The sequence below is a fragment of the Peromyscus leucopus genome, chromosome 5, assembly GCF_004664715.2.
Source record: "Peromyscus leucopus breed LL Stock chromosome 5, UCI_PerLeu_2.1, whole genome shotgun sequence".
In the NCBI taxonomy this organism is placed as follows: Eukaryota; Metazoa; Chordata; class Mammalia; order Rodentia; family Cricetidae; genus Peromyscus; species Peromyscus leucopus.
Window position 1 is genome coordinate 93,993,292 of NC_051067.1, and position 20,987 is coordinate 94,014,278.

At 39.6% G+C, this 20,987-nt stretch overlaps 1 pseudogene; it reads right to left on the minus strand.

Moving 5' to 3' along the window:
* Positions 1-2,273: 2,273 nt before the first annotated feature.
* Positions 2,274-20,987, minus strand: part of LOC114709920 — a 41,832-nt pseudogene continuing 23,118 nt past the window's right edge.

Consider the following 20,987-nt stretch of genomic DNA (forward strand, 5'->3'; position numbering starts at 1 on the left):
GATGATGAGTTAATTACAAAGGAAGTCTGTTGATACAATAGTCTTTTTCAACAAGAGTGACTGAAGAGAGTTGTATGTCAAAGGAAAAATAAGAGGATTTCAACATCAATCATATATGAAATGAATATATAGTAGATCAAAGATGTAAATGTCAAACATGACAATATTTTCATTCTTATTATTTTTGACTTGGAAGCTGGGGTAGGGTAGGCCTTGGCATTGGTTCTGGGAACCAAACTCTTGATATTTTGGTTGTAAACCTTTGGCTGAGCTATCTCCCCAGCCAAATGAAGATATTTTTAGAAGAAAATTATGTGTATAGGTTAAACAAGCTTTCTCAAGCCTGATAGCAGAAATATAAGTAGTCCAAGAAAAAAAAAAAAAAACCTAATGAACAGACTTTATCAAGTTGCAAAACTTAGCCATATTTTTGAGAGAATGAAAAGGTAAGCTACAAGCCAGGCAGTGGTGGCACATGCCTTTAATCCCAGCACTCAGGAGGCAGAGGCAGGTGGATCTCTGTGAGTTCAAGGCCAGCCTGGTCTACAGAGCAAGATCCAGGACAGGCACCAAAATTACACAGAGAAACCCTGTCTCAAAAAAAACCAAAAAGAAAAAAAAGAAAAGAAAAGGTAAGCTATAGACTGGGAAAAATATGTCAGTCTCATGTGTGGGATATTATTTGCATTCTGAGTATCTCAACAATAAAAACACTCAGTTTTCAAAACGGGTAGAAGAAGCGACTCAAGACTTCACCGAAGATGCACACATGAAACAGGTACATTAGAGTATGTTCTACATCCTGGAGATCTTAAAGCAAAGGCATGCTGAAATGTGACAACACATCTGGTTCGCTACTAGAACAAAGCACTACTATCACCAAAAGCTAGAGAAAACAGGAGAAGTTAGATCTTTATAAAATGTTTTTGAGGATTAAAAATGTTACAGCCACTCTGAAAACAGTCAGCCACTCTCTTAAGGTTCTAGAGAATGCAGAAATTTCATTTTGAGATATTTATTCCAAAGAACTGAAAACTTATAGACATTTCTGAATCTGTACAGAGATGTTTATATGCTTGCTGTGAGTAAAGACCTCAAATTGGAAACAGGCAAAATATCCTTCAATGAATGAATGTGAAAACATGTAACAAGGCATTCTGGAATAGAATCGTACTCACGATAAAGAGGAGCAGACTCTCAAGACACACTTTCCAGATATCAGCTGCACTATGGGTAAATAGTTTAAGAAGATACATCCTATGTGATCCACCTCTATAGTTTTGATATAATTTGGGCCCAATGAGTCATAGGACTAGTGGATTGGTTTCCAATGTGACAATACTGAGGGATATTGTAGATGGAGTTTTTTTTTTTTTGGGGGGGGACTGCCACTTCCCCCAAATAACCACACAGAGACTTATTATTAATTATATAAGCTCAGCTGATGTTGTAGGCTTGTTACTAACTAGCTCTTTCAACTTAAATTAACCCACATTTCTTTTTCTTTCTTTCTTTTTTTTTTACTCTTTCACAACTGAGACTTTATTAGTTGGGTACACAGACATCTCAATTCCCAAAACATGGACCCAAACTCTAAGAGTCATGCATTGTGTTCACGTACCCCAAAGAGCAATGTGTTGTTTCTCTTTGAACTTATTCCAGTGATGTTCCAGCCTAAGCTTGGCAAGTTTTCTCTAAGATCTCACATAACAATCAATCCTTAATTCCACTGACTTACAATTTTATGTCACGTACAGTATATATTCAAAATTTCAATCTTTCACAGTACATTATCACAATTGTTAGGAATATGGACTGCCGTGACCAGAGACAGTTCTGACAGGGCAAGGACCGAGGAGTGGTTTTTTAGGATACAGTTCTACTAGAAACACGAGACCAGAAATAACTTAAAATATTCCAGACACAAATGCACAACCAAGGCTCCAAATTACCATTTAGTATGCTTTGTGTTGTAGGATATAAAACTAGGCCCCTCTACGGAATGTTATGGTGACCCCCAAGACAGTCACAGCCTCTCCTGATTCAATATCCTGCTATTTTCTGGTTGTACCAAAAATAAACAACCAGCAAGTGATTTAACCTTTTTAAAAAATCATTTACACTTAAAAAATGGGATGAGGTGGGACTTCCTCCCACCTTTTAAAAATGTTCCTAGAGCTACTAAAAAACTCACATTTACAAAATAGTTGATAAAATATTCCTCTGGATTGTACAAGAAGAGAGGCGGGGACACTGACAGACACAATGGATGGTTAGTCAGACTTGGCTTCTTTCTCTTCTACTTCAGAGGCTGGACTCTGGTTTTCACCCTCTCCATGTTCTGCAGGCACATCTGTGGTTTGCTGGTCAGCCACCTCAACCTGTTTGCCCTTTGCTCCCCTCTTCCCTTTTGTTTGCACTTTTTTGTCTGATGATTTATCCTTTCCCACGGCCTTCTTCAGCTCCACATCCACATTGGCAGGGGCAGGCTTGGCCGACAGCCTCGAGGAGCGTGGCTAGGGCTCTGCCTTTGCCACTCCTTGAACTGCTGCGACCCTCTACACTGTACCACGTGGTGATCCTTTTTTTCAGCACAGCATGTTCATCTCTTGCTGCCTCTATGTCTGGCTGGCAACTCTGCCCTCCTTCTTCCCAGTATTCTCTCAGTCTGGCTCTCCTGCCTAAACTCTTTCTGCCTCACTATTGGCCAGCTGGCTCTTTATTAAACAAATGAGAGCAACAAATACTCACAGTGTACAAAAAAGATTGTCCCATAGTATTTCCCCCTTTTTTTGTCTAATTAAAAAGGAAGGTCTTAGTTGATTGGCTTGATCTGTTTGGGAGGCATCTAGGCAGTGGTACTGGGTCCTGTGCTCATTGCATGAGTTGGCTGTTTGAAACCTGGGGCTTATGCAGGGACACTTGGCTCAGTCTGGGAGGAGGGGACTGGACCTGCCTGGACTGAGTCTACCAGGTTGATCACAGTCCTGGAGGGGGGTGAGGATTTGCCCTGGAGGTGGTGAGAATGGGGGGTCGGCTGGGGGGGGAAAGGGAGGGGGGCAGGAGGGGGGAGAACAAGGGAATCCATGGCTGATATGTAGAACTGAATGGTAATGTAAAATAAAATAAAAGGGAAAAAAAAGGAAGGTCTTATTTTTAACATAGTAAAATTATTTACAACAAAACAGTTATCAAGTAAGAATTACAGTTACAATATCCAGTTCATTAATATTTGGCACATTTAGAGAAAATATTCTATTATCTATTTTATCTTTGTGAGTTTAATAACTAAGTAAAACTATAAGTTTAACTATTTAGTTTTTAACTCCATCGAAGACTCCAGAAGGACATAATATTACCTGATGACCAGGGACATCTGGCTGCCTGGACAGTTACCCAAAGCTACTCTATCACTGGGGCATCTATCTTTTGCCTATAGGCCTAGTATAGCTGACAGCGTTTCTGAGAAGCAGGGAACTTTGAAAGACTGTCTGGCCAAGATGGCCCCAGCCTCACAGACTTTGTCTTGACAAAGTTTGGCAGTTGCTTTCTTTTGCATTCTGCTGGTCCAGTTTGGACAGTAACTCTCAGCAACTGAGGCAAGGGCAGTTTCTTTGCCCAATGGCTAGTTTTTGCCACAGTGAAAGCAAACTCCATATGGAGCTTCTTTTTTTTTTTTTTTTTTTTTTGGTTTTTCGAGACAGGGTTTCTCTGTGTAGCTTTGTGCCTCTCCTGGGACTCACTTGGTAGTCCAGGCTGGCCTCGAACTCACAGAAATCCACCTGGCTCTGCCTCCTGAGTGCTGGGATTAAAGGCGTGCGCCACCACCGCCAGGCTATGGAGCTTCTTTAATGCCCATCATCTTCTCTGAAGTAAATTGATGCTGCCAGAAGTAGACATGTCTCACTGTCAAGAAAAGCCCTATGCTATTAAAACATTTTAAATGCCATATTCTGCAGGTCTTTGAAGATCACCTATCTATCTAAATATATTTGCTTAACCTTGAAAACATACCTAATTTGACTACAAATTTGATTGTTATAGGTGACTAACTACTAACCTGTATTTCTTAATTATACATTACATTTTTAAATGAGCTGCATAAGCACAATATACAAAACAAGAGTAGAAATTTACATACGGTATAACAAAAATAACTCTAAATTTGTGTCAATGAACTAAAATCCATACCAATGTAAAATATTTTGGGATTAATAGTTGCTTTTTGGATTAAAGTAGATTAAATAAATTATCCTTTTATCTCATCATTTCTTTATTATATCTTTCTTTTTTCCTTTAGAAAGAGATTTTTGAATTTAACTACTTTGTTTAGCTTTTTTCCTGACCATGGCAATAACTTGTAATAATATAATAACTAATAATAACTTGTAACCAACTGCCCTTAAATGATGACAAACATCCATAACCCATTTCTCTAGACTGCTTCCCATTGTCTAGGGCACTGGCATCATTGGGGGACCCTGAGAAAAATTGGAATTATGGTCAAGTCATGGCTGGATTAGTCTGTGAGGCTGGACCATCTTGGCCAGTAGTCTTGAAGCTGTTCTGGATGCAGAGCTCTGAGGAAATGGCAGCAGAGGAGCTCTAAGATAATGGATCACTTGGGCCATCCATTTGTATTGGTGTCTGTGGTATTGTATTCCCCCAAATATTGTGCATGCTAATAAACTTATCTGGGGTCAGAGACAGAGCAGCCACAATATTAAACATAAAGGATAGGCAGTGATAGCACACGCCTTTAATCCTAGCATTCCAGAGGTGGAAAGCCATGTGTTCAAGGATACAGACAGGCATGGTGACTCATCACACCTTTAATCCCAGAAAGCAAGCCTTTAATCCCAGGGAGTGATGGTAGAAAGCAGAAAGGTATATAAGGCCTGAGGACCAGAAACTAGAAGCATTTGGCCTGGTTAAGCATTTGGCCTGGTTAAGCATTTGACCTGGTTATGCATTTGGCTGGTTAAGCATTCAGGCTTTTGAGCAGCAATTCAGCTGAGAGCCATTCGGATATGAGGACACAGAGGACCAGCTGAGAAGTTGGCCAGGTGAGGCTAGCTGTGGCTCGTTCTGTCTCTCTGATCTTCCAGTGTTCACCCCAATAACTGGCTCCGGGTTTGATCTTATTACTAAGAACTGTTAAGATTCATGCTACAGGAGTCTGGTCCTCTTGCTCTGAAAATACATAAACTTTAAAAGGTAACATACATATCTGCATTAATATGAGGATAGAATATGTGTTGTATACAAGTTAGCAAAAAATAATTTCTTCTTTTATGTTTGAGTAGGTCAAATATATGTCACATGTCTTGTAGTTTTTCTAGGTTTATTTCTTTATGTCTGTAGCCAGGATTTTCAAGGCGTCTTCCTCAAACAAATGATGTTCTTCAACCCTGGATGAATCAATAGCCTTTTGTTTTTTGTGAGAACAAAAGCATAACCTCTTCTTTAAAGCAACACACATTTTGAATTCCATTTTGAAGTCAAGATATTTTCAAAATATATAGGTTGGTTTAATCCAGTAGCCTTCATAAGCCAATGTCTCTTAGCAGCTGTTGTTTGCTCATTAGAATTCAAAAAATTAAAGGACAACACAATAACATACAGGATCCAAACTTTCCATGCACTTTTCATAGCTATGTGGTTTTTCCCTTTATATTATTTTATTCTTTCTTTTTTAAATTTTTTAGTTGTTCTATTTTTCTTTATTAATAATTTTTTTATTCATTTTACGTATGAATCACAGATTCCCCTCTCATCCCTCCTCCTGCTTCCCCCTCCCAGATTTCCCCCCTTCAAACCATCCCCTATCCCCTCTGAAAAGGTAAGGCCTCCCATGGGGAGTCAGCAGAGCCTAGTACATTCAGCTGAGGCAGGTCCAAGCCTCTCCCCCTGTATGAAGGGGGTGCAAGGTGTCCCATCATAGGTAATGGGCTCCAAAAAGTCAGCCCATGTACCAGGGATAGATCTTGATCCACTTCCAGGGGCCCCTTAAACAGACCAAGCTACACAATAGTATCACTTACACAGAGGGTCTAGTCCAGTCCCATGCAGCTACACAGCTGTTGGTCTAAAGTAATGAATTCCCACTAGTTTGGTTCAGTTGTCCCTGTAGATTTCTCCATCATGGTCTTGATGCCCCTTGTTCATAGAATCTTTCTTCTCTTCCACTGGACTCCTGGAGCTTACTCTGGTGTTTGGCTGTGGATCTTACATCTTCTTCCATCAGTTACTGGATGAAAGCTCTATGATGACAGTTAGGATATTCACCAATCTGATTACTTGGTAAGGCCAGCTCAGATACCCTCTCCACTATTGCTAGTAGTCTAAGCTGGAGTCATCCTTGGGGATCCCTAGGAACTTCCCTAGTACCAGGTTTCTCCCTATCCCCATGATACTCCCTCTATCAAGAGATATCTTTCATTGGTCTCTCACTCTGTTCCTGTTTCAGCTCAATCATTCCATTCCCTTATGTCCTCATCTCTCATCTCCTACCCTCTATTGCCCCAAATTATGCCCAGTTTACTCAGGAGATCTCATCTATTTCCCCTTCCCAGGGAGATTCATGTGTTCCTCTTAGTGTCTTCTCTGTTAGCTAGCTTCTTTGGAGCTGTGGGTTGTAGTCTGGTTTCCTTTGAGTTACACCTAGTATCCACTTATGACTGAATACATACCATGTTTGTCCTTCTGAGTCTGGGTTACAATACTCAGGATGACATTTTCTAGTTCCATCTATTTGCCTGAAAATTTCATGATGTCATTGTTTTTTTACTGCTAAATAGTACTCCATTTTGTATATGTACTACATTTTCTTTATCCATTCTTCAATTGAGGAGCATGTAGGTTGTTTCCAGGTTTTGGCTATTATGAATAATGCTGCTATGAACATAGTTGAGCAAGTGTCCTTGTGGTGTGATTGAGCATTTCTTGGGCATATGCCCAAGAGTGGTATCATTGGGTCTTAAGGTAGATTGATTCCCAATTTTCTGAGAAACCTCCATACTGGTTTTTAAAGTGACTGTACAAGTTTTCATTCCCACCAACGGTGAAGGAGTATTGTCCTTGCTGTACATCCTCTCCAACATAAGCTGTCATCAGTATTTTTGATCTCAGCCATTCTGGTAAGTGTAAGATGGTATCTCAGAGTCATTTTGAATTACATTTCCCTGATGACTAAGGATGTTGAGCAATTCCTTAAATGTCTTTCAGCCATTTGAGATTCTTCTGTGGAGAATTCTCTTTTTAGCTCTGTGGCCCATTGTTTTTTAAATTGTATTGTTTGGTGTTTTGATGTCTAATTTCTTGAGTTCTTTATATATTTTGGAGAACATCCCTCTTTCAGATGTGGGGTTGGTGAGGATATTTTACCATTCTGTAGGCTGTCATTTTGTCTTATTTACTGTGTACTTTGCCTTACAGAAGCTTCTCAGTTTCAGAAGGTCCCAGTTATTAATTGTTGCTCTCAGCATCTGTGCTACTGGTGTTGTATTTAGGAAGTGGTCTCCTATGTGAATGTGTTCAATGTTACTTCCTACTTCCTCTTCTATCAGGTTCAGTGTAACTGGATTTATGTTGAGGTCTTTGATCCACTTGAACTTGAATTTTGTGCATGGCCATAGATATGGATCTATTTGCAGTATTCTACATGTTGACATTCACTTATGCTAACAGCATTTGTTGAACATGCTTTCTTTTTTTCCATTGTACATTTTTGGCTTCTTTGTCAAAAATCAGATGTTCATAATTGTGTGGATTAATGCCAGGGTCTTCAATTCAATTCCCTTGATCCACCTGTCAGTTTTATGTCAATACCAAGCTGTTTTTATTACTATAGTTTTATAGTAGAGCTTGAGGTCAGGGATAGTGATGCCTCCAGAAGTTGCTTTATTGTACATGATTGTTGTAGCTTTCCTGGATTTTTCGTTTTTCCATATGAATTTGAGCATTGTTCTTTCCAGGTTTTTGAAGAATTGTGTTGGGATTTTGATGAAGATTGAATTGAATCTGTAGATTGCTTTTGGTAAGATTGTCATTTTTATTATGTTGGTTCTACCTATCCATGAACATGGGAGATCTTTCCATTTTCTGACATCTCCTTCAATTTCTTTCTTCAAAGACTTAAAGTTCTTGCCATTCAGATCTTTCACTTGCTTAGTTAGAGTTACCCCAAGGTATTATATATTGTTCGTGGCTATTGTAAAGGGTTATGTTTTTCTGATTTCTTTTTCAGCCCATTTATCATTAGTATATAGGCAAGCTTTTTTTTTTTTTTTTGAGTGAATCTTGCATCCTGCCACATTTCTGACGGTTTTTATCAGCTGTAGGAGTTCCCTGGTAGAATTTTTGGGATACTTATATATACTATCATGTCATCTGCAAATAGCGAAAGTTTGACTTCTTCCTTTCCAACGTGTATCCCCTTGATCTCTTTATGTTGTTTCATTGCTCTGGCTAGAACTTCAAGTAGTATATTGAATAGATATGGGGAGAGTGGGTGGCTGTGTGTTGTTACTGATTTTGATGGAATCACTTTGAGATGCTCTCCATTTAATTGGATGTTGGCTGCTGGCTTGCTGTAAATTGTCTTTGTTATGTTTAAGTATGTGCAGTTGCAGTTTCCTGTGTCCCACCTCGTCCGCAGCCACTCAGACCCAAGTAAACACACAGAGGTTTATATTAATTAAAACTGCTAGGCCATTAGCTCAGGAAACTACTGACTAGCTCTTACATTTAAACTCAGCCCATTTGTATTAATCTATATGTCACCATGTTTTCTGTGGCTTTACCTGTGTGCCATTACACGCTTCTCCTTGGACGGCAGGCTGGCATCTCCTGACTCAGCCTTCCTCTTCCCAGAATTCTCCTTGTCTGCTTATCCTGCCTATACTTCCTGCCTGGCTACTGGTCAATCAGCATTTTATTAAGCCAGTGTACAAAAGCATTATTTCACAGCATTTCCCCTTTTCTGTTTAATTAAAAAGCAATGTTTTAACTTTAACATAGTAAAATTCTATATAACAAAACAGTTATCTAGCAAGAATTACAGTTAGAATATCTAGTCTATATTTGGCAAATTCAAACAAAATATTCTATTTATCCTATATTTTTGAGTCTAAGGTTTCATATTTAACTTATTTTTTATCATAACTAAGGAAAATTATAATTATAACTATCTAGTCTTCAACTATATCAAAGACCTCAGAAGGATATAATATTACCTAAGTAAATAGGAAATGCATTATAAGCAACCTCCAAACATCTAGAATGATAGAGACAGCTGCCTGCCTGGACATTCATCCAAAGTTCCTCTGTAACATTGGGGCATCCATCTTCAGCCTATAGGCCTAGTCTCTCAGTCACTTTTTTCTCTGTGTCCTGTAGAATGTCTGGCAGTTTCTTCTGTGAAGCAGGAACCTAAAGGACCATCTCACCTTGCACAGTTCAGTGGTCATCTTTCTTTGGGTCCTGCATGCCCAGTTTATATGACATTTTGTCAAGCAGTCCAGGCAAGAACAGTTTCTTGCCCAAATGACTATGTTTGCCAAAAAGAATGTAAACTCCATATAGAGTGTCTTCGATGCTCATCTTTCTCTTTGAAATAAATTGGTGCTGCCAGGAGCAGATGTGTCTCACTGTCCAGAAAGTCTAAGTTTTTAAAACATTTTAAATGCCATTTTCTGTAGGTCTTTGAAGTATTTGAAGATTACCTACCTAATTGAAATATATCTATGTATACCTAGAAAACTTAACTAACATGACTATACGTTTGATTATCATAGATGACTATTAATCTGTATTTCTTAATTATCCATTACAATTTAAATGAGTTACATAAATATAATACCTTAAACAAGAGTAGAAATATATAGATAGACACACACACACATATACAGTATAACAAATTAACTTTAAATTTGTATCAATAAACTAAAATCTATACCAAGGTAAAACATTTTAAGCAAGTTGCTCTTTAAAAGTAGGCTCAACAATCCACCCTTTATTCTATCATATCTATATCCTATATTTCCATATCATATCCCCCTTTCTTCTTTTAGAAAGAGATTGACTATGACCAATAACAATTTGTAAACAACAACCTAAATAAAGACAAACTCCCCTGATCCATTTTTAGGGGCCAGGAATGTGGGCATAGTGTTCTAGGCTACTTCCTGCTGATAGGGGGTGCTGGTAGTCTTATAGGGATCCTTAGAAAATTAAGAATTATGGTCAAGTCCTGACTGGAGTCATCTATAAGGCTGCATTGTCTACACCAGTTGCATTTTTTGGATGTTGGATGATCTGGGCCATATATCATTGGAGACCTTTTAGGGGGTCTTGGCTGGTCAAACTTTATTAGCCTGGAAGCAATCCACAGGTTCTCATCTTTTGTGGAAACAAAAGCAGAAAATTTCTTTTCCAAAGCAACATATCCTTAGACTTAACTTTTGAAATCAAGATACCTTTAAAATACACATATTGATTTAACTCAGCAGCAATTACAATCAAATGACTCTCTGCAGTTAAAAATCCCAAAGACAATATAACCCAGACTCTTTGTGTAATATCAACCTTTATGTGGCTTATTCTTTATATTACCTTTACTGTGTCTTTAAATACTTTATTTTTTAAAACTATTCCTTTATATAATGGTCTATATTTATTTTCTTTTCTCTTCCAAGCATACATACATTTTTACACACGTTGTAAACCATTTAAAGTTTTATTCCATCTGAATCTGCCTTATTGTGGATCTATTGCTTTAAACTGCTGTGGTCAGTACTGCTTCTGCCTCCACCCATCTCAGTTTTTCAACATGACAGAGATAATTCACTGCAAGCTCTGGGAGCCATGCTCTCCACAGACTCTGGGAGGCACTGGCTCTATGCTTCTATCAAAGCAGTGTGTACCCCAGAAACCTCTTCTTTTGTCTGTATTAGGAAAGGCTAAATCTACCATGCAGCGTAATGTGCAGCTTGGAGATGCCTCAGTATACCATGTTGGGAAACTGCCATGCTACAGGTCAAACCCACATGCCACGAACCTGCCATAGAGTAGCTCAAGCCCCCATGCCAAGGTGTCTCTGTATCATGACTCACATGAGAGACACAACTTGGAAGTTGTTCTTGGCTCCATTTTAGAATCCTTTTTTAAAGCTTTACTCAGGTTTTAGGTGGAAATTCATGCCCCACATTGGGCATCATTTGTAGTTGGAGTTTTCCTGTGTTCAACCCAGTCTGCAGCTGATCAGACCCAAGTAAACACACAGAGGCTTATATTAATTAAAACTGCTCAGCCATTAGCTCAGGCTTACTATTGACTAGCCCTGACACTTAAACTCAGCCCATTTCTGTTAATCTATATGTTGCCATATGTTCCATGGCTTTACCTGTGTGCCATTACATGCTTCTCCCTAGACAGTGGGCTGGTATCTCCTGACTCAGGCTTCCTCTTCCCAGAATTCTCCTTGTCTGCTTATGCCACCTATACATCTTGCCTGGCTACTGGCCAATCAGTGTTTTATTAAACCAATGTACAAAAGCATTATCCACAGCAGGTATGTTCCTGGTATTCCTGATCTCTCTAAGACCTTTATAATGAAGGTGTGTTGGATTTTGTGGAAGGCTTTTTTAGCATCTAATGAGATGATCATGTAGTTTTTTTCTTTCAGTTTGTTTGTATGATGTATTACACTGACAGAGTTTTGTAAATTGAACCATCCTTGCATCTCTGGGATGATGTCTACTTGGTCATGGTGGGTAATTTTTTTATGCGTTCTTGGATTTGCCAGTATTTTATTGAGTATTTTTCATCAATGTTCATGCAAGAGATTGATCTGTAATTCTCTTTCTTAGTTGAATATTTGTGTGGTTTTGGTATCAAGGTAACTGTAGCCTCATAAAAAGAGTTTGGCAATGTTTCTTCTGTTTCTATTGTGTGGAACAATTTGAAGAATATTGGTACTAGCTCTTCTTTGAAATTCTGATAGAATTCTTCACTGAAATCATCTGGTGCTGGGCTTTTTTTTTTTTTTTTGGTTGGGAGATTTTAATGACTATTTCTACTTCCTTGGGGGTTATAGGTATATTTAAACTGTTTATCTGGTCTTGATTTAATTTTGGTATGTGGTACCTTTCCGGAAAATTGGCCATTCCTTTTATATTTTCCAATTTTGTAGAGTACAGGTTTTTGAAGCATGACTTGATGATTCTCTGGATTTTCTCATTGTCTGTTGTTATGTCTCCCTTTTCATTTCTGATTTTGTTAATTTAGATGTTCTCTTTCTGCCTTTTGGTTAGTTTGGATAGGGGTTTGTCTACCTTGTTGATTTTCCGAAAGAACCAACTCTTTGTTTTACTGATTCTTTGCATTGTTCTCTTTGTTTCTATTTTATTGACTTAAGCCCCCAATTTGATTATTTCCTGTCATCTATTCCTCCTGAGTGGGTTTACTTCTTTCTGTTATAGAGCTTTCAAGTGTGCTGTTAAGTTGCTAGTGTGAGATTTTTTCCAACTTCTTTATGTAGGCATTTAGTGCTATGAATTTTCCTCTTAGCACTGCTTTCATAGCATGAGTTTGGGTATGTTGTACATTGATTTTCACTGAATTCTAGGAAGTCTTTAATTTCTTTCTTTCTTTATTCCTAGACCCAATTGGTGACTCAGTTGAGCATTACTCAGTTTCCATGAGGTTGTAGGCTTCCTGTAAATTATGTTGTTGTTGAATTTTAACTTTAAGCCTAAGCCATGGTGGTCTGATAAAACACAGGAGGTTATTCCTTTTTTTTTGCATTTGTTGAGATTTGCTTTATGACTGAGAATGTGGTCGATTTTAGAGAAGGTTCCATGGGTGCTGAAAAGAAGGTATATTCTTTCATGTTAGGGTAGAATGTTCTGTACATATCTATTAAATACATTTGAATCATAACTGTGGTGATATTTTAATTGTGCTGAAATGTGATTTTATTTGTATGATAATAAACAAAGTTTGCCTGGAGATCAGAGGTCATAGCAAGCCAGGAACAGAAGTCAGGTGGTGGTAGCCCATGTCCTTAATCTGATCACATGGCAGGCAAAGTCTCTGTGTGGTCAAGGACACAACCAAGTGTGGTGACACAAGCCTTTAATCCCAGTACCAACCATAGAGACCTGGAGGTCTCTATAGACAGGCAGTGACAAGGAAGTCATGTGCCTGGGCTTAGAGCCAATGAGAAAGTAGAACAGGAAAGCAATAAACACACAAGTCACACAGAAGAAGCTCTCTCTCTGGGGAAGCAATGGTGGCGAGGTGATAAGATAAGGTAGTCATGGCTCTTCTTCGCTAGTTCTTTGATCTCTTTGGCTATTATCTCTGTATTTGGCTCTGTGTTTCTTTTCTTTTTTTTTTAATTTTTTTTTAATTTTACAACACCATTCAGTTCCACATAATAGCCACAGATTCCCCTGTTCTCCCCCTCTCGTCCCCCTCCCCCTCTCCCCTGCCTACCCCCCATCCCCACCTTCTCCAGATCAAGGTCTCCCCCGAGGACCGGGATTGACCTGATAGACTCAGTTCAGGCAGGTCCAGTCCCCGCCTCCCAGACCGAGCCAAGCGTCCCTGCATAAGTCCCAGGATTCAAACAGCTAACTCATGCAATGAGCACAGGACCCAGCACCACCGCACAGCTGCCTCCCACACAGATCAAGCCAAAAGACTGTCTCACCCATTCAGAGGGCCTGATCCAGTTGGGGACCCCTCAGCCTTTGGTTCATAGTTCGTGTGCTTCCATTCATTTGGTTATTTGTCCCTGTGCTTTATCCAACCTTGGATTCAACAATTCTCGCTCATATAAACCCTCCTCTTTCTCACTAATTAGACTCCCAGTGCTCCACCAGGGGCCCAGCCGTGGATGTCTGCATCCAGATTCCTCAGTCCTTGGATGGGGTTTATGGCACAACTATCAGGGTGTTTGGCCATCCCATCACCAGAATAGGTCAGTTCCTGCCGTCTCTCGACCATTGCCAGCAGTCTTTTGCGGGGGTATCTTTGTGGATCTCCGTGGGCCTCCCTAGCTCTCTGCTTCCTCCCCTTCTCATGTGGTCTTCATTTACCATGGTCTCCTATTCCTTGTTCTCCCTCTCTTTTCTTGATCCAGCTAGGATCTCCCACTTTCTTTCCCTCGACCGTCGCCCTTCATTGCTCCCACTCATGACCAGGCTGTTCATGTAGATCTCATCTATTTCTCTGTGTCTTTTTTGGGGTCCTGTTTTCCAGGTAGCCTCACTGGTGATGTGAGTAGCAGTCCAGTCATCCTTGTTCCACATCTAGCATCTTCCTATGAGTGAGTACATACCATATTTGTCTTTCTGAGTCTGGGTTACCTCACTCAGGATGATTTTTTCTAGATCCATCCATTTGCCTGCAAACCTCATGATGTCATTGTTTTTCTCTGCTGAGTAGTATTCCATTGTGTATATGTGCCACAATTTGTTTATCCATTCTTCAGTTGAAGGGCATCTAGGTTGTTTCCAGGTTTTTGCTATTACAAACAATGCTGATATGAACATAGCTGAGCAAGTGCTCTTGTGGTATGATTGAGCATTTCTTGGGTATATTCCCAGGAGTGGTATAGCTGGATCTTGGGGGAGATTGATTCCCAATTTTATAAGAAAGTGCCATATTGATTTCCAAAGTGGTTGTACAAGCTTGCATTCCCACCAGCAGTGGAGGAGAGTTCCCCGAGTTCCACATCCTCTCCAGCATAAAGTGTCTTCAGTGTTTTTGATCTTAGCCACTCTGACAGGCATAAGGTGGTATCTCAGAGTTGTTTTGATTTGCATTTCCCTGATGATTAGGGATGTTGAGCAATTCCTTAAATGTCTTTCAGCCATTTGGGTTTCCTCTGGTGAGAATTCTCTGTTTAGTTCTAAAGCCCATTTCTCAATTGGACTGTTGGTCGTTTTGATGTCTAATTTCTTGAGTTCCTTATATATTCTGGATATCAGTCCTCTGTCACATGTGGGGTTGGTGAAGATCTTTTCCCATTCTGTAGGCTGTCGCTTTGCCTTGTTGACCGTATCCTTTGCTCTACAAAAGCTTCTCAGTTTCAAGAGGTCCCATTGATTGATTGTTTGTCTCAGTGTCTGCGCTACTGGTGTTATATTTAGGAAGTGATCTCCTATGCCAATGCGTTCAAGACTACTTCCTACTTTTTCTTCTAGCAGGTTCAGAGTGGCTGGATTGATGTTGAGGTCTTTGATCCACTTGGACTTAAGTTTTGTGCACGGTGACAGATATGGATCTATTTGTAGCCTTCTACACGTTGATATCCAGTTATGCCAGCACCATTTGTTGAAGATGCTTTCTTTTTTCCATTGTACACTTTTGGCTTCTTTGTCAAAAATTATATGTCCATAGGTGTGTGAGTTAATGTCAGGGTCTTCAATTCGATTCCATTGGTCCACATGTCGGTTTTTATGCCAATACCAAGCTGTTTTTATTACTGTAGCTCTATAGTAGAGCTTGAAGTCAGGGATTGTGATGCCTCCAGAAGTTATTTTATTGTACAGGTTTCTTTTAGCTATCCTGGGTTTTTTGTTTTTCCATATGAAGTTGAATATTATTCTTTCCAGGTCTGTGAAGAATTGTGTTGGTATTTTGATGGGGATTGCATTGAATCTGTAAATTGCTTTTGGTAAGATTGCCATTTTTACTATGTTAACCCTGCCTATCCATGAGCATGGGAGATCTTTCCATTTTCTGACATCTTCTTCAATTTCTTTTTTCAGGGACTTAAAGTTCTTGTCATATAGGTCCTTCACTTGCTTGGTTAGTGTTACCCCAAGGTATTTTATGTCATTTGTGGCTATTGTAAAGGGTGATGTATCTCTAATTGCCTTCTCAGCTTCTTCGCCCATTGTATATAGGAGGGCTACTGATTTTTTTGAGTTGATCTTGTATCCTGCTATGTTGCTGAAGGTGTTTATAAGCTTTATCAATTCCTGGGTGGAATCTTTGGGGTCACTCAAGTATACTATCATGTCATCTGCAAATAGGAAAAGCTTGACTTCTTCCTTTCCAATTTGTATCCCCTTAATCTCCTTATGTTGTCTTATTGCTCTGGCTAGAACTTCAAGTACTATATTGAATAAGTATGGGAAGAGTGGACAGCCTTGCTTCGTTCCTGATTTTAGTGGAAATGCTTTGAGTTTCTCTCCATTTAATTTGATGTTGGCTGTTGGCTTGCTATATATTGCCTTTATTATGTTTAGGTATGTTCCCTGTATTCCTGATCACTCCAAGACTTTTATCATGAAGGGGTGTTGGATTTTGTCAAATGCCTTTTCTGCATCTAGTGAGATGATCGTGTGGTTTTTTCTTTGAGTTTGTTTATATGGTGTATTACATTGATGGACTTTCGTATGGTGAACCACCCTTGCATCCCTGGGATGAAGCCTACTTGATCATGGTGGATAATTGTTCTGATGTGTTCTTGGAGTCTGTTTGCCAGTATTTTATTGAGTATTTTTGCATCAGTGTTCATGAGGGAGATAGGTCTGTAGTTCTCTTTCTTTGTTGCATCCTTGTTTGGTTTAGGAATCAGGGTAATTGTAGCCTCATAGAAGGAGTTTGGTAATGTTCCTTCTGTTTCTATTATGTGGAACAATTTAGAGAGTATTGGTATTAATTCTTCTTTGAAGATCTGGTAGAATTCCGCGCTGAAAACATCTGGTCCTGGGCTTTTTTTGTTTGGGAGACTTTTAATGACTGTTTCTATTTCCTTAGGGGTTATTGGCTATTTAAATAGTTTATCTGGTCTTGATTTAACTTAGGTATGTGGTACCTATCCAGAAAAATGTCCATTTCTTTTAGGTTTTCCAGTTTTGTGGAGTAGAGGTTTTTGAAATATGACCTTATAATTCTCTGGATTTCCTCAATGTCTGTTGTTATGTCCCCCTTTTCATTTCTGATTTTGTTGATTTGGATTCTCTCTCTCTGTCTTTTGGTTAGTTTGGATAAGGGCTTGTCTATCTTGTTGATTTTCTCAAAGAACCAACTCTTTGTTTCATTAATTTTTTGTATTATTCTCTTAGTTTCTAATTTATTAATTTCACCTCTCACTTTGATAATTTCCTGGCATCTATTCTTCCTGGGAGACTTTGCTTCTTCTTGTTCTAGAGCTTTCAGGTGTGCTATTAAGTCACTAGTGTGGGATTTCTCCAACTTCTCTATGTGGGCATTTAGTGCTATGAATTTCCCTCTTAATAATGCTTTCATAGTGTCCCATAAGTTTGGGTGTGTGGTGTCTTCATTTTCATTGATCTCTAGGAAGTCTTTAATTTCTTTCTTTATTTCTTCCTTAACCCATTGGTGATTCAGTTGAGCATTATTCAGTTTCCATGAGATTGTAGGTTTTCTGTAGTTTTTGTTGTTGTTGAAATCTAACTTTAAACCATGGTGGTCTGATAGAACACAGGAGGTTATTCTAATTGTTTTGTATCTGTTGAGATTTGCTTTGTGGCCAAGTATGTGGTCGATTTTAGAGAAAGTTCCATGGGGTGCTGAGAAGAAGGTATATTCTTTCTTGTTAGGATAGAATGTTCTGTAGATATCTATTAGGTCCAATTGGGTCATGACATCAGTTAAGTCCTTTATTTCTCTGTTAAGTTTCAATTTGGGAGATCTGTCCAGTGGTGAAGGTGGGGTGTTGAGATCTCCCACTATTAATGTGTGGGGTTTTATATGTGGTTTAAGCTTTAGTAATGTTTCTTTTACATATGTGGGTGCCCTTGTGTTTGGGGCATAAATGTTCAGAATTGAAACTTCATCTTGGTGGATCTTTCCTGTGATGAGTATGTAATGTCCTTCTTGATCTCTTTTGATTGATTTTAGTTTGAAGTCTATTTTGTTGGATATCAGGATGGCTACCCCTGCTTGTTTCTTAAGACCATTTGATTGGAAAGTCTTTTCCCAGCCTTTTATTCTTAGGTAGTGTCTGTCTTTGAATTTGAGATGTGTTTCTTGTATGCAGCAGAAAGTTGGGTCCTGCTTTCGTATCCATTCTGTAAGTCTATGTCTTTTTATAGGTGAATTAAGTCCATTGATATTAAGGGATATTAATGACCAGTGATTCTTCATCCCTGTTATTTTTGGTGGTAGTGTGTGTGTACTTCTCTTCTTTGGGGTTTACTGTTGTGGCTTTATCTATTGCCTGTGTTTTCGAGTGTGTATCTGACTTCCTCGGTTGGAATTTTCCTTCTAGTGCTTTCTGTAGGGCTGGGTTTGTGGATAGGTATTGATTAAATCTGGCTTTGTCTTTGAATGTCTTGTTCCTTCCGTCTATGATGATTGAAAGTTTTGCTGGGTATATTAGTCTGGGCTGACATCCATGGTCTCTTAGTGTCTGCATTACATCTGTCCAGGTCCTTCTGGCTTTCAAAGTCTCCATTGAGAAATTGGGTGTTATTCTGATGGGTTTACCTTTATAGGTCACTTGGCCTTTTTCCTTGGCTGCTCTTAATATTCTTTCTTTATTCTGTACATTTAGTTGTTTAATTATTATGTGTTGAGGGGACTTTTTGGTGTTCTATAGGCTTCTTGTATCTTCATAGGCATTTCCTTCTTTAAGTTGGGAAAGTTTTCTTCTATAATTTTGTTGAATATATTTTCTGTGCCTTTGAGTTGATATTCTTCACCTTCTTCTATCCCTATAATTCGTAGGTTTGGTCTTTTCATGGTGTCCCAAATTTCTTGGACATTTTGGTTCATGACTTTGTTGGCTTTAGTGTTTCTTCGACTGATGAAACTGTTTCTTCTACTGTATCTTCAATGCCAGAAATCCTCTCTTCCATCTCTTGCATTCTGTTGGTTATACTTGCATCTGAAGTTCCCGATCTTTTACTCAGGTTTTCTATTTCCAGCATTCCCTCTGTTTGTGTCTTCTTTATCTTTTCAATTTCCCTTTTCAGGTCTTGGACTGTTTCCTTTGTTTGTTTCATTGCTTTTTCATGATTTTCTTTCAGTACTTTATTGTTTTCTTCCAGTACTTTATTGTTTTCTCACAGGACTTTATTGTTTTCTTCCAGGACTTTATTGTTTTCTTGCAGGGCTTTATTGTTTTCTTCTAATTTGTTTGCCCTTTCCTCTAGTTGTTTACAGCATTCTTCCAATTTTCTTGTCTTTTCCTCTACACAAGCCTCTACCTTCTTCATGATGTTACTCATAAGGCTACTTTCTTCTGCTTCTTCCAATTTTTGATGTTCAGGTCTAGATGTTGGAGGCGGGCTAGGTTCTCGTGATGCTGTATTGCTCTTCATTTTGTTGTATGTACTTCTGCCTTGATGTCTGCCCATCTCCTTGTGGTTCCTTCTTGGTCTTATCAGTGTACTTGTTTCAGAAAGAGCTGGCAGATTCAGGAAGTCTCTCTCTCTTGTCCAAAAGGGAGTTCTCTTGTCCAAATGGGAACTCCCGGGCAGGATGGAAGCTCTTATCTGGACCGGAAGTCTCTGGTCCAGAAGGGAAGTCAGGAGCAGGATGGGAGCTGGGGGCCGGTCTCTAAGTCTCAGGAGGTAGCTGGGGTCTCGGGCAGATGGGCGTGGGGGTCAGGCGTGGAGATTACAGGGGCTGCTGGGGGACTTGGAGAAGGGGATCCCTCCCGGTGGGGCTAGAAGGGACCTGCCTGGTGGCCAGAACCTGGGGCCAAGTTGGGCAGGTCTTCCCAGAGTGGCTAGTGCCCAGGGATGGGGTCCGGGTTGGGCCCGGATACTCACCTCTGGTCCAGAAGGGAAGTCGGGGGCAGGATGGGAGCTGGGGGCCAGTCTCTAAGTCTCAGGAAGTGGCTGGGGTCTCAGACAGGTAGGCATGGGGGCAGGGCGTGGAGATTGCAGGGGCTGCCGGGGGCTTGGAAAAGGGGATCCCTCCTGGTGGGGCTAGAAGGGGACCTGCCCAGTGGCCAGAACCTGGGGCCAAGTTGGGCAGGTCTTCCCGGAGTGGCTGGTACCCAGGGATGGGGTCCTGGTTGGGCCCGGATACTCACCTCTGGTCCAGAAGGGAAGTCGGCTCTGTGTTTCTTATTTAATAAGACTGTTTAGAAATTTGTCTACACATAAAATCTGTTAGATCACCTATTTTTTTTTTTTTTTTTTTGTTAAATTTCTTTCTGGTAGACGTGTCTGTTGGTGAGAGTGGTGTTGTTGAAGTCTTCGACTATTAGTGTGTGGGGTTTGATGTGCAATTTAAGCTTTATTAATGTTTCTTTTACATATGAGGGTGCCCTTGTATTTGGGGGCATAAATGTTGAGAAATGAGACTTCATTTGATGGACTTTTTCCTGTGATGAATATGCAATGTCTTGTCTGATCTCTTTTGATTGATTTCTGTTTGAAGTCTATTTTGTTAGATATTAGGATAGGTACATGAGCTTGCTTCTTAAGTCCATTTGATTGGAAAGTCTTTTCCCAGCCTTTTACTCTGAGGTGTGTCTGTCTTTGAAGTTGACATATGTTTCTTATATGCAGAAGAAAGATGGATCCTGTTTTAGTATCCATTCTGCTAGTCTGTGTCTTTTTATAGGCAAATTGAGTCCATTTTATTAAGGGATATTAATGACCAGTGATTGTTAATTCCTGTTATCTTGTAGTGGTAGTGGGTGTGTATTTCCCTTCTATGGGATTTGCTGCTGTGGGGTTATCTATTGCCTTTGTTTTCACAGGTTCCTCTAACTTCCTTAGGTTGGCATTTTCCTTCTGGTGCTTTCTGTAGGGCTGGATTTGTGGATAGGTATTGTTTAAATCTGTTTTTGTCTTGGAATGTCTTGTTCACTCCATCTATGGTGATTGAAAGTTTTGCTGGATATAGTAGTCTGGGCTGGCATCCTCTCTCTCTCTTTCTTTCTCTCTCTCTCTCTCTCTCTCTCTCTCTCTGTCTCTCTGTCTCTCTGTCTCTCTGTCTCTGTCTCTGTCTCTGTCTCTCTCTCTCTCTCTCTCTCTCTCTCT